Source organism: Tupaia chinensis, unplaced genomic scaffold, assembly GCF_000334495.1.
Source record: "Tupaia chinensis unplaced genomic scaffold, TupChi_1.0 Scaffold000113_1, whole genome shotgun sequence".
Classification (NCBI taxonomy): Eukaryota; Metazoa; Chordata; class Mammalia; order Scandentia; family Tupaiidae; genus Tupaia; species Tupaia belangeri.
The window spans coordinates 6,645,960-6,661,301 of NW_006159577.1; the positions used below are offsets into that span (position 1 = coordinate 6,645,960).

The window sequence follows — 15,342 nt, forward strand, 5'->3', positions numbered from 1 at the left end:
TCTGCATGAGTGTGTAAAACTGTCTGTTCACATAGTAGAGGAGATAAGTTTTTGCTAAACATTTTACAGAAGATCTGCCTTTTGACATAAAACTATGGAGTGAGTGACAAGTGCACATCCCCTTAAACAATGCCAATCACGTTCACATGAAAGCTGCCTGCGAATTTTTATTTCCCTTGGCACTAGGCTACCTCCTGCCTGCCTGAGCAGCAAACATGATGCAAGGTTATTAAAGACCTCCCTCTCTCTTACTTATTTTCACCAAATGCTATAAAAGCATTTTCATATTTGTGTTGGCTGCAGAGGATAAATCTGAATAGATCCTCTGGAGTAAGCTTTCATTTTCTGCATATGTTTGCTCCAAATGGTTATAAGTATTATGAATTGCTTTACGGCAACCAATGCTTTTCCATATTCTTTACGGTTAGTCCACTCAACAAACTTTTGTTTGGTTTAATGGTTTGTGTAAACACACACACACACACACACACACACTCACAGAGTTTCTCATCCTTAAACAGGGATAGTAATTCCTTAAGTATTATGATTAGGATCAGACACAAAATAAATAGAGCCCTCTAACTTAACAGTCTGCTGCATCACTGTAAGCTGTTTCAAAATTTCTGCAACAATTAAGCAGTATTTTATAGTTGACAAACACAAAAAACAAACTGTAAGTTTAAAAAAATTTCAAGTCACACTTAAAAATTCTACTAATTTTTCAGATAGTAGTGTGTCTATACACACACATGCTATATACATTCATACACATAACTTGAAAGCATAAAGAGTATATTTTCTAGGAGCTACCAAATTTACCAACAAAAGAAATTATTTTTTTAAAAAGCATTTCAGCTTATGATTGTTATTTGCTTAAGTTGATCATTTAACCAATCAATCTATCACAGGCAGGAAAAAGCGTTAGGGGAGTGTGTTTATCTTCTTCCTGGGTTCTCGCAGTTTTGTTAAGATTCAGTTGGTTTCAAATACCAGAAACTCACTTCAAATAAACATCAGCCCAGGTGAAATTCATTGGAAAGATCCTGAGGTGGTAGCTTCTCAAGTCAAAGAAAAAGCCAAATGACCTAGTGTCCAGGAAGGAAAAGAAGAAATATGTGGGCAACCAGCAGTTAGCGTAATGGCTATGTCGCTGGACTCCCAGGTAGTCGACCGCGGTTCGCGTCCCGGACCCGGTGGCTTAAAACCCATGCTGGGCGCATGTGTGTATGTGCCCAAGATCCCGAAAGGAGAATGGAGGAGAAGAGATTGCGGGGTGGCCATCCCCTCTGGGGGGTGATTTCTCGCTTTCTGCCTCTCTGTTTCTCTCTGTCTGGCGAGAGCACGCGCCCTATAGTGAAAAACCTCCAATAAAAAAAAAAAAAGAAGAAATATGTGCCTCTACAGTTGGAGTTTGTGGACTCCTTATGGACCTTTGACACCCATATTACTCAGCTTCCTTTCCCCATTTGTTTTTTGTCTCAACTTTGATTACAAAGGCAAGAGCTGACGGGTTCAGCTTGGATCAGGCATCCAGCTGGGCTCCAGTCACAAATGGCTGAGAGCAGAGTGACAGTGTGGAAACATGATGGCTAGACTCATGCTCCTGTGTGTGTGTTTACTCGTGTGTAGCAGGAGTGCAGTGGTGGAGGGGGGCAACTCTCAAGGACCTACGGCTGGACTGACATCCACTTAAAAGTTTCTCCACAAACACTTTTGGTCCAGAGGGAAAGAAACTTCCATTTTTGTCATATTTTTGTAACACAGTTCATAGACTGGTTTTCTTTGGATTTTGGTGTCCTGACTAAAAGTTGCACAGATGACACCACAGCACCTTTTGAGCTCTAACAGTGTACAATGATAATTTGCCCAGCACTAGGGGAGTGTGCCTCAGGAAAACATTCAGCTGGCCAGGATGGGTGACAGGTTTCACTTGGAAACACCTACTGCACTGTGTAATGGGACTGCCAAGAATAAATTCTGTTCTAAATATGTCCTTCTAGAAGAATAATGCTGCCCTCTGTTACCAACTTTATAGGCTTTTACTTCTTTGGGAGATAAATTTTCTTCCTCCATGCAGTTTCATTAATATTTGTGAACAGAACACCCATGGCTGCCTACAGGCTGTCTTTGCATCAGTCCAATCCCCACTATTTGCTAAAAACCTGCACTCAGCAGGCTGAAAGAGGATGGGCCTTAGCCAGAACACCTATGGCTGCTTACAGGCTGTCTGCATCAGTCCAATCCCCACTATTTGCTAAAAACCTGCACTCAGCAGGCTGAAAGAGGATGGGCCTTAGCCCTCGGGTGGGGCAGGGGGCCTAGGCGTTAACACCTTGGTCTGCCTTTACTGCTAATGGAGACTTGGTCCAACATATGAAGTGTTGGGAATTTCATTTCCTGATCTGTAAACTAGGATCAGAATCCCCATTTTACCCAAGTAGTTGGGAGAAGGCAGAGGAGTTAGTATGTGTGAATATACTTCAGGTACTCTAAAATTCTATGTAAATGTTAAGTCTATTGTCCATTTTAAAACCTGCAACCCATTCTCCTGGGTGTGTAAATCACATGCATTTCTGTTTCCAGTCCACCAGAGACCCTTCTTTGTCCGAGCCACATGGCAGAGGAACAAAATCTACAATTACTTTGTTTGAGCTACTTCTTTCATTTAGAAACTATGAAACCTTGGGAACCAGCAGTTAGTGTAATCGCTATGTCGCTGGACTCCCACATAGTCAACCGCAGTTCGCGTCCCGGACCCAGCGGCTTAAAACTCACGCCAGGTGCCTGTACGTGCATGCCCAAGGTCCCGAGAGGAGAATGGAGGAGAAGGGATTGTGGCGTGACCATCCCCCCTGGGGGGTAATTTCTCGCTTTCTGTCTCTATGTCTCTGTCTGTCTGGCAAGCGCACGCACCCTATAGCAAAAACCTCTCCAAAAAAAATAAAAAATAAAAAAGAAACAATGAAACCTTCAGAAAAAAATAAATGTTATGTGATATTCATACATACCCCTATGAGAGTTATTAGGACACTCTCATAGGCAAAGTTATATATAAAATATCCCCAGGACATTCACCTTTCTTCTGAAACATCAGATGGAGATGAGACCTACCTCTCCCTCCCCTATGCTCTACCTCACTCTTCGATCCAAAATCCTCATAGCATTATCATAGTTATTTATATTTTGATGTAAATATTAATATTACCAGGTCCTTAAGATTTAAGAGTTATTCCTATAGGGTCACAACAAATGATTAGATATTATTCAGAAAAAGTAAATATTGTAATTTGTCTTCCAGTAAAAATAGCCTTAAAACCATGAAAGAGCCTTCTCACACTAAAAATAATTCATACTTTTGGTCTTCAAAGAACATAACAATTTCTGGCCATGGACTTTTGGGACATAAATTAGCAGTTCATCTATCTATTGAAGACTGCACCACCTCCTAGTGTAACTGAATGACCACAGAAATCTGCTTACTATGCCTGGTTGGCTGGCAGCTGAAATGTCAAAGATGAGAACACCAATAACATAACTAACCCAATCTTCGTGGCAGTGGCACAAGTGGTAGTGTGTCAGACTATGGGGCCAGAAGCCACAAGCTCTCTGAAATGTTCAGGTCCATGGTCCGTCAGTCAGAAAACATGCCAGGACTGAATGCATGCTCAGGATCCTGGTGGACTAACAAACTGGAGAAAGAGGACTGTGGCATAACAAAACCCTGTGGAGGGTGATTCTCTTTCTCTCTCTCTCTTTGTCTCTCTCTCTCTCTTTTTATTATCTGTGCATACCTTCTACCTTGAATTTAAAAACTTTCTTTAAAAGAGAGCAGGTGACCAATGGTAATGTTGGAGAGGTTTTCCTAACAGTGGTAGAACAGCACAATGCAAAAGTCAGAATGCAAGGATTTAAGGTAGATTTGAATGCTGGGGAAGTAGAAACATAGGTACCCATGGTTGCTCTCCATGTTTTTATACCTTCCAATATTTCAGTTTCTGTCATAGAGTGTGGACATTTGGTATATTAAGTGGGGACACACAATGCCTCTCTTTCATAGTCTGGCTCACTTCACTTAGCATTAAATCTTCCATATCCCATATTCATCCACTTTTTTTTCTTTTATTTGGAGAGGTTTTTGCTATAGGGTGCATGTGCTCACCAGAAAGACAGAGAGAGACAGAGAGACAGAAAGCAAGAAATCACCCCCCCCAGGGGTGATTGCCACGCTGCAATCCCTTCTCCTCCATTCTCCTCTTGGGATCTTGGGCATGTGTGCACACGCACCTGGCATGAGTTTAAGCCACTAGGTCTGGGACTCAAACTGTGGTCGACTGCATGGGAGTCCAGTGACATAGCCATTACACTAACTGCTGGTTCCCATATTCATCCACTTTTGATCAAATGCCAAGGTCTCATTTTTTATGGCTGAGTAGTAGTCCATAGTGTATATGTGCCATGCTTTTTCAATCCATTCATCTGTTTTTGGATATCTGAATTGACTCCATGTCTTAGTAATTGTGAATAATGTTGCAATAAACATGGATATGCACATGTTTTTATGGCCGAGAATAACCCTATCCTTTGAGAAGATACCCAGGAGTGGAATTGCTAGATCGGATACTAAAGACAGTGTGGGGTGTGGGAGGAGGGTGAGAAATGGAGTGGAGGTGAAGGTGGGAGGGAGGGAATCAAAGAAAAAAAAGAAGCAAAATATTTTATGGACACAAAAGTGGAAAATTATCTATTGATGATAATGTCTATGGTAATATCTTTGGACTAATATACAGTGTATTCATGCTGGGAAAATTCATTTTGTATGTTGTAAAGATGTACAGGGATTGAATAAAGAAAAAAAAACAACAAGAAAATAGAAGAAAGAAGAAAAGAAAAATAACCATAGGTACCATCTGCTTTAACAATGAAAGAAATGGAAGGAAATATTGGGTTGTCAGGAAAGTCATGATGCATTTTTGCATAGAAAAATACATTATGACTTTTCAGACAACCCAACAGAACAACGTTCAAAGAAGCAGTGAAGGTTTTTGTTTGTTCATTTGCTATACGGCCAAAACATGCTCATTTTTTTTTTTTGAGAGAGAGAGAGAAATTTTTGTTATAAGGCATGTGTGCTCACCAGAGAGATGGAGAGAGACAGAGAGACAGAAAGCAGGAAATCATTCCCCAGGAGGGATGGCCATGCTGCAATCCCTTCTCTTACAGTCTCCTCTTGGGATTTTGAGCATGTACACACACGCATCCAGCATGAATTTCAAGCTGCCAGGTCTGAGACTCGAACCATTGTTGACTATGTGGGAGTCCAGTGACATAACCATTATGCAATCAGTGGGTTCCAATATGTTCATTTTTATTTTTTTGTCAGAATTGACTTTATTGACTTTTAGTTTTTGCACTCAAAGAAAAGTCATGTTCATAGCCATTATAAGTAAAAACTTTCAAAGGCAGAACTAGAAGATATATGTCTTTCACCAAAGCAAAGCTGGGCTAAAAGTTCCAAACATTTCAATTTTTAACATAAATATTTTAATTTTCCAATGTCTACTTTCACTTCTTCAGAGTGTCATGAGAAATTAAGGCCTATCATGAGTTAAAATTTTGTCCCAGCTCACTGTGTTTGGTAACTTGCCATACCATATCCAGCTTGTTCAGGAGAAGGTATTACAGGGGAAGGAGCTTGTCCTGGGGGAGGTTAAGCATCAAATCCACCATTCAAGCAGAAGGCAATTGATCTAATCCAAATCCTTATTGAATCCATGGTTGCCCATATACTCCATAAGGTGGTCCTTGTCACCCATTTGCCATATACTTTCCATAATGTTGTGGGTTTTCATACACTTGATTCCATTGACTCCACTGACTATAGTCAACCTGTTGAAGTTTTTAGTCATATCAGGAGATTCTTTACCCCAATAGCATTTAACCACATGTCCTTCAATCATAGTACCATTCACTGAAATAATGGCATGGGGTGCACTTTCACGGGTTGAAAATCTGACAAATAAATAGCTTTTCTCCAGAAAAACACTTATTTCCATAATTTGTCCAAACAATGAGAATATCTGTCTCCTAAGCTGATTTGTTAACTCAAAAGCAATTCTTCCACAATACACAGTAAAATTTTTTGGATTTGACTGGCTTATTACATCATCAAATCCCAACTGCTTAGTATTGTTTTCTTGTGTACTTTTAGGTGAAGGGTGTTTACATGTGACCCAAATGGTTCTGATTTGATGACCACCCAACTGCTAACCTCCCATATTCACAATTGGCATTTTCTATGTACAATTTATTATAAAAAGACAAAACCATAGCCTTTGGATTTTCCAGTTCTCATGTCTTTAACTACCTGAGCATTCAATATTTCACCAAAGGAGGTAATTGCTGATTTGCTATCTTCTGTTGTAATTTGTGAACTCAAATCCCCAACAAACACATGGAAGTGATTGAAACCATCTTTTTTCTCACTAGTGGTGTTTTAACCCAGTTTACTTGACCTCCTTCACCAGTTTTTCTCCCATTCTTACAGCAGCTGCATTTCTTGTGGTAGACAGTTAGCTAAACATGAGTAGGTAGCCCTAAAAATAGCAGGACATTAGCCACATCAATAACAACTTCTCCAGAGATAAAACCAAAGCCTCCATGAGAATGCCTTCCTTCCACCTAGCTCCTGGTGCCAGAAAGGTGAGGCAGATCTCATTTTTCTTCTTTAGTACCTTAGAAAAGCACATGGGGAAAGTTGTTAACATTCCTCATTATTCCTCAGGAGTACAAAAGGACCCAATGAGATGTTTTGGTCAACATCCTGATTCCCACTGGGGCAATAAACTGATTGGGCAGTTCATCCAAATAAGGATGCTCATACCTTCTAAGTCCACACTGAGTATACAGGTAATTGAATTCTTCACCTGTGAGAGAGATATGCAGTGCAGGAAAAAGTAGGGGAATTCCAAAGAAGACAGATAGTGACAGACCTTCCCCTGCTAAATATTCATTACCAACTCTCAGAATAAATGTAACCCTAACCCCATGCCCAGTGCAGTTGCCCTTCCCTGGCAGCTGCCAACCTTGCAGGCCTTTCAAGCATGGCAGTGTATTTCTTTTCTATTAAAAATCCTCACTGTCCTATTAAAACTTTCCTACTTTACTAATGTTTCTGGCTTTTCATTTTGTGTCTCAGGACAGGTCTCTAAGATTAGAGATCTGGACCTAGAGAACCAAGGATTTTACACAACTGCAGCTCAAGTTTCCCATCCTACAACACTCTGTATTCTTAAAATTCCACAAAGCTTATGGGTCACTGCATGTACACCACAAAACAGAGCATCTAACAGAAGAGCTGACCCTTCTGCTGTCAGGTTGCTCTGTTAGCATTTTACAACTTTTACAAGGTCCAATTTGACTGAATAACTGAAGTATAAGGACTTCTGTCACATCTCTGGAGAGGTTACCGACATATCTAGGTTATAAACACTATATTGTTTTTTGAAGATAGAACCGTATGTCTTAACGTGTGTGTGGAGTCCGGGGCTGCCCGTCGTCTTCCATCATGGTGGGTGCGACGGAGCGATCCCGGGACAAGGGAGGAGGAGGAGGATGAACAAAATGGCCGCCGCCACCAGCCAGGCAGGAAAAGGGGCAGGGAGCAGGCGCGGCCCGGGCCCCCCCGCGGGCCAGCCGCGCCGGCCTGCGAGGGGGCTCCGCCGAGGGCGGGAAGAGCCGGCCGCGGAGGGGAACCTGCGCCCGGCACGGCGAGCCACGTCGTCGCCGGGGGACTGCTGGGCGGCCCGAGCCCAGCCAGCTCCAGGAGAGAGCGGGCCAAAAGAGAAACGCCGCTAAGCCGAAGTCTCTGGGAACTGTGGTCCTGGAAATCCATGCTCATGTTTCAAGATCAAGGAGAAAGAGCTAAGGAGAGTCACTGGTTCTAAGCTGTACAACTTTGGAAAAATTACTTGACTTCTCTAAACCTTAAAAGCATCTCCTGTAAAATAGGGTAACGATAGTATATATTTCATTAGGATATTGTGTCTGTTAAGTGAGATAATTCATAAAATGCTCAGCTTCAATAGGAAGTGATCAATAAATAAGATAGTGGTTAACAAAGAGAAGTAGAAAGTGGAAGAAAAAGAAAGTGGCAGCTAAGGCAGCAATAAAAGAGGGAAGAAGAAGAGATGATACTCAAGAAGTTAGATAGGGACCTCTGTCACTGGAGGCAGAAAGGATGGATGGATGTGCAGAGAGAGGTAAAGAGGCAGGTAGGAGGAAACCCCTGGTGGACGTTTCCAAATTCTTCAGTAACCGGCATATAGTTCTCATTGAGACAAGAGCTGGAGGAGGGCAATCAGGAGAGAGAAAAAAAGGGTAGAAGATTGCCATTGTGAAACACATACTAAGATTTCATAGAGGGAACATGGAGACTGTAGAGTAGTCCCAAGAGCCCCTTTGAAGTAGAAAGTCCAAGGTCAGGTATACAGGGCCCAAAGTGCAGGTTAGGACCGAACAGTTCAAGGGAGAGGACAGCTGAGGAGGGGGTGAAGACAGTCTTCATCATTCATTCCTTTTCTTTGTTCTTCTCTTCTTTCCTCCTTTCTCCCCTTTCTTCCCCTCCTTCTTTTCTAGCCTTCTTTCTTTTTTTAAGCAGCTTTCTCCCCTTTCCTCCCCTCCCTCTTTTCTAGCCTTCTTTCTTTTTTTAAGCAGTAATAAGCAATAGAAAGAGTTGTTAAATATTTCTTCTTCAGTGTTTTCTACCTTTTTGTGAGACATAAATAATTAATGTACATTTTGTAGGCTCCTATAAAATATGAGCTCTTCTGAGGCTATATAAATGAAAATAATAGCACTAATAAATGTTGAAAGTCTTACAATATTACCATAATGCTATCCAGCCTACAAATGGACCCCAGCACCAGAGGAGCTTAGGTATCAGAAAGAAAAATGTAAATTTAATTGGAAATTTCTCATAGCCTTGTATCTGCATACACTACTCTGTTTGGGGGCTTTCCTTGTGATTTGGTTGTTAAAATGCAATCACTCTTTTTAGATTACCCTGAGAAATACCATTTTCTTCAAGAAAAGCATAAAGGCTAAAGTTAAAGAATGTTGGGGCCAGCAGTTAGCGTAATGGCTATGTCACTGGACTCCCACGTTGTCGACCGTGGTTAGAGTCCCGGACCTGGTGGCTTAAACTCACGCAGGGCATGTGTGCATGCGTGCCCAAGATCCCGAGAGGAGAATGGAGGAGGAGAAGGGATTGTGGCGTGGCCATCCCCCCGGGGGGTGATTTCTCACTTTCTATCTCTCTCTCTCTGTCTGTCTGGCGAGTGCACACGCCCTATAACAAAAAGCTCTCCAAAAAAAAAGAAAAAAAAAAAGTTAAAGAATGTTACTTGACCTATCACCTATGATATCTTCAAATAAATGTATCAATTTATTGAAACAATGTTTCATATGAACCTGTTATGTGCTAGGTGTTGTGCATTTAATGGTCCTATCATCCACATTTATAATCTTCAGAAGAAATTTCAGTTCTGAATAATGTGACAAATTAATATTAATTCACTGTTTCCCTTTCTCAAATTCAGCTTTGAAAATTTTAGGGAAATAAGCAAAAGACTTGCTGATAGATCCCAGCACCTAGTGTTAAAAATCTCATGGGAGAAAAAAAAAATCTTATGGGAGATAGAAGGTAGTTAAATTCTTTTATGGGAGGAAAAGGATAGCCCATGATCAGAAGAAGCACAAGGCTATCAATGGAGGTGTGCTTGGAAGGGCTGGCTAAGCGAACCTTTTCCCTTTCCCACCTTGACCTCAGTGGGCCAATAACCTCCCATTGCTTCAGTAGCAGAGAATGTTCCTGACCAGTATGTGTCAGAGGCAGTTGGATGACACTGGGGAGAACTGGGGCCCCTCTGTGTCGTAAGTGTAGGAAGGATGAACAGCCCTTGCTTTCCTCCTTACTGCCTCAATGCCACAGCTAAGAGGGGCAATCATTAGAACAAGAGCAGTTCCCCAGGCTCTCTGGGGATGAGTCTCAGGAGAAACAGGGATGGAAAGAGGTGGGAGAAAACAAACTGGAAGTCGTTGATTCCTGATTACCATACAAGACACTGTACAGCTTAAAGTACCTCCTCTCTACCAAACTTAGTGTAGACATTTGATGCTCCCTCAGGTACAGTAGTCTTTAAGTCAAGTGAAATTCTTAAGGGAACATGATTGATGGAAGTGAGGGTAATCAACAAGAACTCAGGAACACATACGCCCTAAAAGACAATCTCTACTAGAGAAATTTCAAATAAGCCTAATAAATATCTTTAAAAAGATATATATTTAAAAAGGTAGGGTAGATATTTGAAACACAAAGTAAGAACAGTTATGAATAAAATAATGGGGGATCTTGACATGAAAAATGTAGGTGTAGAAATGAAAAGCTCAATGGATGAGTTGAGTAATTGAATGGATATTTCCAAAGAATAATTAATGAGCTGGAATGCCATACTGAGAAATCCTCCCAGGAAATACCAGGGAGGATTAAGGATATGAACAGAATGAAACAGAAGTCAAGAGACATGAAAGATAGTAGAAGAAATGAACAACCATTTAAGACAAGTTCCATTAAAAATGAAATGAAATAAAACAAAGACAGTAACACTATATGCAAGAAGATGATGGAATATGTTTTAAATGCTGAAAGTATTTATCTTTGAACCTGGAATTTTGTAATTAGTTAAGTATTCATTTTAATATGATTGTGAAATAAAGATATTTCTAGGTACATAGAGTCTAAAAATGTTTAATACTTGAAAAACTTCTTTGAAAGAAGTACTGTAGTGGGGTCAGCTGGTGCCATAGTGGTTAAGGCACTGGACTCCCAAATGGTCAACCATGGTTTAAGTTCCCAACCCACCGGCTTGAAAATCAGGCTGGGCAACGTGTACATGAATGACCAAAATTCCAGAAGGAGAATAAAGGAGAAAGGATTACAACATGGCCATCCCCCTGGGGGGTGATTTCTCAATTTCCCTCTCTCTGTCTTTCTCTGTCTCTCTTTGGTGAGGGCACACACCCTATGCAAAAACAAAACAAAACAAAACAAAAAACAAAAACCTTAAAAAAGAGAAAAAGTACTCTAGAAAGAATAGAGATTAATTCAGGAGAAAGAAATGAGATGTACCTACAGTATGGGTGAGTAAATGAGTGAACAAATTCTATTTTTATTTCAATATACAATGACCTCCTATACTTCCCTATTACATGCACCAATGCGTAGTCATGACAATATAAAACAAACACTATACATAAGGCCAATATGGTAGGCGTAGGGTTATATGAGATGGTAGAAGTTTATGAATGTTCTTCTAAGAAGAAAAACAATAATAAGATAAATAATATATTAAATATAGTACATAATAAAATAAAAATAGTTGAAGTTGACATTACAATTAATTTAAGTGTGAATCTCATAAGTAAAAGTGAAAATTAACCTTCAGTCAAGAAGAACATTTTAGGGGTCAGCCCAGTGGTCTAATGGTTCAGGGAACTGGATCCCACATGGCTTACTATGCAGTTCAAGTCCCACATGGATGGCTTAAAAAGCATACCAGGTACATGTGCCTGTGTGCCCAATATCTGTAAAAGAGGGAGAGATGGAGGAGAAAGGATTTGCAGTGTGATCATTCCCCATGGGGTTTGCTTTCTCCCCTTCCCTCTCTCTCTGTCTCTCTGTCTCTCTGCTGAAAGTGTGTGCTCTCTGACAAACATTTTTTAAAAAAGAAGAAAAAACATTTGATTCATCCAGTGAAAGCTAGAAATAAGGAAAAAGGAATTACCTTATTACTATTTTATTTTAGCATGATATTGAGAAATATGTTGCATCAAGACATGTAACATAAAAGGATACAGAAAAGTTGAAAATAAAGACACATTGTCCAAAGTAACAACAAATCCTTGTATAACAATTTCTACATCAGACAAAATTGAATTTAAAGAGAAAAAAACATCATATGAGTTAAAAGGGAAAGTTATTTATAGCAAAAGGAGTCAGGAAATAATACAAATGTGATAAAAATTGCACTAAAATATGCAACTAAATAAAGCAAAAAGACACAAAGGAAACATCAGCAACTATAGCTGTAGATTATAAGACAATCTTCTCAATAACTGATAAGTCTAGCAGAAATACAAGCAAAGAGATATTTGAATAATGTCAATAATCTGGACTGTACATAAAACTACGTTATTTTGTTGTTGTTGTTGTTGGCACTTTTGGAGCAAAAACAAATAGCATCATTTAATGAGCCACAAAAAAGCCTTAATAAGTTCCAAAACAAGCTCCCCCAAAATCAATATTATATTTTCTAATCATAATGTAACCAAATTAGAAATGAATAATGAGAGGCCAGCCAGTGGTGCAGTGCTAAAAAACACAAATGTTCTGGGAGGCAGAACCATATGAGAAGTTTGCCAATGATCCAGGCTGGCTGAAGGGAGAGGTGGATCATGGTGGCAAGACAATGTCGGGGTGCTGTTATCTGTTGCTCTTGCTTTCCTCTCTCACTCATTGAATAAATAAGCTTTTCTTTTGTAAGATAAACAAATAATTAGTATATCTAAACAATGTATCATATGTTGAGAGAAGGGGCAAAATATATTATTAAATATCCATTGGTTAAAGAGAAGGCAAATTGCATTACCTTAGAACTGAGTGACAAGAAAGGCACCACATCTTAAAATTCGTGAAATGCAGAGCCAGCAGATGACGTAGAGGTTATGTAACTGGATTCTCACCTGGCCGACTGTGGTGTGAATCCCCAACCCAGGCATGCATGTGCATGTGTTTCTAAGATCCCAGGAGGAGAATAGAGGAGAAGGAACTGTGGCATGGCCATCCCTACTTGGGGGTGATTTCTCATTTTCCCTCTCATTTTCTCTGTCTCTGTCTGTATCTCTCTCTCTCTCTCTGGAGAGTGCATGCACCTTATGGTAAAACTGTCTAAAAAAATATGTCTTTACTCTTTGACAACATGTGATATTTTGCTATTGAGTGGATTATTTAGAACCCACTGGAGAGAGACAGAGAAAGACTGTGAGAAGGAAAATGAAAACTCATGGCAATTGCTTCTCCTCCATTCTCCTTGGAATTTTGGAAACACACACACGTTCCCAATGAGATTTTCAAGCTGCCAAGTCTGGAATTCAAACCTTGGTCAGCCATGTAGGAGTCCAGCACCCTAACCACCATGCCAGCTGCTGGCCCCTTCGTAATACAGTTTTACACTTGGGCTTACAGATGCATTTGGTAGTGGGATCTGGAAGACAGAACTTGAGTGAGATCTCAAACTGGCAGCCTACAGACCCAGAGCTGCTGCTTTGCAGATGAGTTTTGCTTGGCCTAAATTATATTAATTTTTGGTTAGCTGTTAATTTTTAAAATTGGAGTCATTTCTCATAAATAACAGGGTTTCCTTATTCTATCATAAGATCAAAACTGATGGGAACACAGAGAACTGCATTTCCATAAAACACACCAGCAGGCCTGCATCTTTAGATAGGTGGACTTTCTCCAGTTCGCCTTCATCTTCAACACTCCTAATTGTCTCCCAACAGCAAGACTGAGTGTTAATTGCCATCTATCATCACACATGAGCCATTCACTTTTTTTTTTTCCAGAAAGTAAAGTATTTATTGGATCTGAGTTTCTAGCAACAGTGGCATAATAGACAATAGGTCAAGAGGGGAGGAGCACTTTCTCATGTTCTTTTTCTCTCTCTGGCAAGCACATGTGCCCTCTAGCAAAGAAAAACAAATATACAAGATTGTTCATGAGAGGGAACCAGCAGTTAGCGTAATGGCTATGTCGCTGGACTCCCTCGTAGTCGACCGCAGTTCGCATCCCGGACCCGGTGGCTTAAAACGCACGCCGGGCGCGTGTGCGTGCGTGCCCAAGATCCCGAGAGGAGAATGGAGGAGAAGGGATTGTGGCGTGACCATCCCCTCTGGGGGGTGATTTCTCGCTTTCTGTCTCTATGTCTCTCTCTGTCTGTCTGGCGAGTGTACACGCCCTATAGCAAAAACCTCTCCAAAAAAAAAAAAAAAAAGATTGTTCATGAGATTAAAAACTGAAACTCTACTTGGATTTATTAAAAGAGAACTAGATAAGTGAGAATATATACCATAATTATGAATAGGATAACATATCATAAAAGCATCAGTTCTTTCCAATTTATTCCATCAATTTAGTACAATTACAAGCAAAATCCTAGCAGTCACTGGATGGAAATTGACAAACTGATGCCAAAATTTAAACTGAAGACTACAACTTCACAAAGGGATAAGAACTTTTTAAAACTGGAAAACAGAGTGAAAAGAATGATCTTACTAGCTATTCAGACTTAATGCAATGCTAGAGTAATACTGAATATTAGCAGCTCGTGATTAGGCAACAGAATATCCTAGAGAGATATCTATGAATCCATCCATACTTGCTATGTAATGGAGAAAAGGTAAATAATGTACCAGATGATTTGGGGGAAACTGGTTCACGGTATGGAAATATAAGTTTGTATACATTATCTTCACTATACAAAAACTAAATTTCAAAGCGGTTGAAGAGATTAGTGTAAAAAAGTAAGTGTATAAAGCTGATAGAAGAAAAGGTAAGAGGAAAAAAGATTGAGTATCTTTGTGAACTTCTTCTAAAACAATGTCATAAAATGAAGGCTGTATTGAAAACAAGATGTACTGCACATCAAAATAAAGACTTCTGCTCAGAAAAGGACATCAGAGCAAAGCTAAGAGGTAGTGATAGGGAAGGAAGAGGAAGACGTTTTTGGTTCTTTTTTTGGAGAGGCTTTTGCTAATGGGCATGCACACTCTCCAGAAAGAGAGAGACAGAGAGATAGAAAGTGAGAAATCAGCCCCAGGGGGGATGGCCACGCCGCAATCCCTTCTCCTCCATTCTCCTCTTGGGATCTTGGGCACGCACGCACATGCGCCCAGCGTGAGTTTTAAGCCGCCGAGTCCAGGACTCGAACTGCAGTCGACTACATGGGAGTCCAGCCACATAGCGATTACGCTAACTGTGCTGTACATCAAAATAAAAGACTTCTGCTCAGAAAAGGACATTAGAGCAAAGCTAAGAGGTAGTGATAGGGAAGGAAGAGGAAGACGTTTTTGGTTCTTTTTTTGGAGAGGCTTTTGCTAATGGGCATGCACACTCTCCAGAAAGAGAGAGACAGAGAGATAGAAAGTGAGAAATCAGCCCCAGGGGGGATGGCCACGCCGCAATCCCTTCTCCTCCATTCTCCTCTTGGGATCTTGGGCACGCACGCA

At 40.4% G+C, this 15,342-nt stretch overlaps 1 pseudogene; it reads right to left on the reverse strand.

The window, feature by feature from the left end:
• Positions 1-5,623: 5,623 nt before the first annotated feature.
• On the reverse strand, positions 5,624-7,479 carry LOC102499262 (nucleolysin TIAR-like; annotated as a pseudogene).
• Positions 7,480-15,342: the final 7,863 nt, after the last annotated feature.